Source organism: Misgurnus anguillicaudatus, chromosome 23 (genome assembly GCF_027580225.2).
Source record: "Misgurnus anguillicaudatus chromosome 23, ASM2758022v2, whole genome shotgun sequence".
NCBI classification, from domain to species: Eukaryota; Metazoa; Chordata; class Actinopteri; order Cypriniformes; family Cobitidae; genus Misgurnus; species Misgurnus anguillicaudatus.
Genome location: NC_073359.2, coordinates 37,705,001 through 37,707,500, shown reverse-complemented (window position 1 = coordinate 37,707,500; position 2,500 = coordinate 37,705,001). Strand labels below are relative to the sequence as shown.

General features: G+C 48.1%; 8 non-coding genes and 2 pseudogenes across 8 annotated transcripts; all 10 read right to left on the bottom strand.

The window, feature by feature from the left end:
* Positions 1-46: 46 nt before the first annotated feature.
* LOC141361067 (5S ribosomal RNA) lies at positions 47-165 on the bottom strand. The gene has a single exon (XR_012367119.1). It is a non-coding gene; the product is annotated as a 5S ribosomal RNA (ribosomal RNA).
* Positions 166-293: 128 nt separating this feature from the next.
* On the bottom strand, positions 294-412 carry LOC141361066 (5S ribosomal RNA). The gene has a single exon (XR_012367118.1). It is a non-coding gene; the product is annotated as a 5S ribosomal RNA (ribosomal RNA).
* Positions 413-541: 129 nt separating this feature from the next.
* On the bottom strand, positions 542-660 carry LOC141361065 (5S ribosomal RNA). Its single transcript, XR_012367117.1, has one exon. It is a non-coding gene; the product is annotated as a 5S ribosomal RNA (ribosomal RNA).
* A 130-nt stretch (positions 661-790) lies between these two features.
* On the bottom strand, positions 791-909 carry LOC141360834 (5S ribosomal RNA; annotated as a pseudogene).
* Positions 910-1,029: 120 nt separating this feature from the next.
* LOC141360791 (5S ribosomal RNA) lies at positions 1,030-1,148 on the bottom strand (annotated as a pseudogene).
* A 130-nt stretch (positions 1,149-1,278) lies between these two features.
* Positions 1,279-1,397, bottom strand: LOC141360195 (5S ribosomal RNA). Its single transcript, XR_012366708.1, has one exon. It is a non-coding gene; the product is annotated as a 5S ribosomal RNA (ribosomal RNA).
* A 129-nt stretch (positions 1,398-1,526) lies between these two features.
* LOC141361064 (5S ribosomal RNA) lies at positions 1,527-1,645 on the bottom strand. Its single transcript, XR_012367116.1, has one exon. It is a non-coding gene; the product is annotated as a 5S ribosomal RNA (ribosomal RNA).
* Positions 1,646-1,773: 128 nt separating this feature from the next.
* Positions 1,774-1,892, bottom strand: LOC141359739 (5S ribosomal RNA). The gene has a single exon (XR_012366220.1). It is a non-coding gene; the product is annotated as a 5S ribosomal RNA (ribosomal RNA).
* Positions 1,893-2,012: 120 nt separating this feature from the next.
* On the bottom strand, positions 2,013-2,131 carry LOC141361062 (5S ribosomal RNA). Its single transcript, XR_012367113.1, has one exon. It is a non-coding gene; the product is annotated as a 5S ribosomal RNA (ribosomal RNA).
* Positions 2,132-2,272: 141 nt separating this feature from the next.
* On the bottom strand, positions 2,273-2,391 carry LOC141360449 (5S ribosomal RNA). The gene has a single exon (XR_012366963.1). It is a non-coding gene; the product is annotated as a 5S ribosomal RNA (ribosomal RNA).
* Positions 2,392-2,500: the final 109 nt, after the last annotated feature.

Here is a 2,500-nt window from a genome sequence, read left to right as displayed (position 1 = left end):
TTCTGGAAAAAAAATATATGAATAAATAATTAAATAAATAATTAAATGCTTACAGCACCTGGTATTCCCAGGCGGTCTCCCATCCAAGTACTAACCAGGCCCGACCCTGCTTGGCTTCCGAGATCAGACGAGAGCGGGCGTGCTCAGGGTGGTGTGGCCGTAAGCGAGCGCTGACTCGATTCGAGAGCCACTTCAAGACTAATGTGGCAACGCCATGCCATGTGCGAACGCTTACAGAAAGGATGCATTTCTGGAAAAAATTATATGAATAAATAATTAAATAATTAATTAAATGCTTACAGCACCTGGTATTCCCAGGCGGTCTCCCATCCAAGTACTAACCAGGCCCGACCCTGCTTGGCTTCCGAGATCAGACGAGAGCGGGCGTGCTCAGGGTGGTGTGGCCGTAAGCGAGCGCTGACTCAATTCGAGAGCCACTTCAAGATTAATGTGGCAACGCCATGCCATCGGCGAACGCTTACAGAAAGGATGCATTTCTGGAAAAAAAATATATGAATAAATAATTAAATAAATAATTAAATGCTTACAGCACCTGGTATTCCCAGGCGGTCTCCCATCCAAGTACTAACCAGGCCCGACCCTGCTTGGCTTCCGAGATCAGACGAGAGCGGGCGTGCTCAGGGTGGTGTGGCCGTAAGCGAGCGCTGACTCGATTCGAGAGCCACTTTAAGACTAATGTGGCAACGCCATGCCATGTGCGAACGCTTACAGAAAGGATGCATTTCTGGAAAAAAAATTATATGAATAAATAATTAAATAAATAATTAAATGCTTACAGCACCTGGGATTCCCAGGCAGTCTCCCATCCAAGTACTAACCAGGCCCGACCCTGCTTGGCTTCCGAGATAAGACGAGAGCGGGCGTGCTCAGGGTGGTGTGGCCGTAAGCGAGTGCTGACTCGATTCGAGAGCCACTTCAAGACTAATGTGGCAACGCCATGCCATCGGTGAACGCTTACAGAAAGGATGCATTTCTGGAAAAAATTATATGAATAAATAATTAATTAAATGCTTACAGCACCTGGTATTCCCAGGCGGTCTCCCATCCAAGTACTAACCAGGCCCGACCCTGCTTGGCTTCCGAGATCAGACGAGAGCGGGCGTGCTCAGGGTGGTGTGGCCATGAAGCGACCGCTGACTCAATTCGAGACCCACTTCAAGACTAATGTGGCAACGCCATGCCATCGGCGAACGCTTACAGAAAGGATGCATTTCTGGAAAAAAATTATATGAATAAATAATTAAATAATTAATCAAATGCTTACAGCACCTGGTATTCCCAGGCGGTCTCCCATCCAAGTACTAACCAGGCCCGATCCTGCTTGGCTTCCGAGATCAGACGAGAGCGGGCGTGCTCAGGGTGGTGTGGCCGTAAGCGAGCGCTGATTCGATTCGAGAGCCACTTCAAGACTAATGTGGCAACGCCATGCCATCGGCGAACGCTTACAGAAAGGATGCATTTCTGGAAAAAAATTATATGAATAAATAATTAAATAATTAATTAAATGCTTACAGCACCTGGTATTCCCAGGCGGTCTCCCATCCAAGTACTAACCAGGCCCGACCCTGCTTGGCTTCCGAGATCAGACGAGAGCGGGCGTGCTCAGGGTGGTGTGGCCGTAAGCGAGCGCTGACTCGATTCGAGAGCCACTTCAAGACTAATGTGGCAACGCCATGCCATGTGCGAACGCTTACAGAAAGGATGCATTTCTGGAAAAAATTATATGAATAAATAATTAAATAATTAATTAAATGCTTACAGCACCTGGGATTCCCAGGCGGTCTCCCATCCAAGTACTAACCAGGCCCGACCCTGCTTGGCTTCCGAGATCAGACGAGAGCGGGCGTGCTCAGGGTGGTGTGGCCGTAAGCGAGCGCTGACTCGATTCGAGAGCCACTTCAAGACTAATGTGGCAACGCCATGCCATCGGCGAACGCTTACAGAAAGGATGCATTTCTGGAAAAAATTATATGAATAAATAATTAATTAAATGCTTACAGCACCTGGTATTCCCAGGCGGTCTCCCATCCAAGTACTAACCAGGCCCGACCCTGCTTGGCTTCCGAGATCAGACGAGAGCGGGCGTGCTCAGGGTGGTGTGGCCGTAAGCAAGCGCTGACTCGATTCGAGAGCCACTTCAAGACTAATGTGGCAACGCCATGCCATCGGCGAACGCTTACAGAAAGGATGCATTTCTGGAAAAAATTTATATGAATAAATAATTAAATAATTAATTAAATAAAGAATTAAATGCTTACAGCACCTGGTATTCCCAGGCGGTCTCCCATCCAAGTACTAACCAGGCCCGACCCTGCTTGGCTTCCGAGATCAGACAAGAGCGGGCGTGCTCAGGGTGGTGTAGCCGTAAGCGAGCGCTGATTCGATTCGAGAGCCACTTCAAGACTAATGTGGCAACGCCATGCCATCGGCGAACGCTTACAGAAAGGATGCATTTCTGGAAAAAAATTATATGAATAAG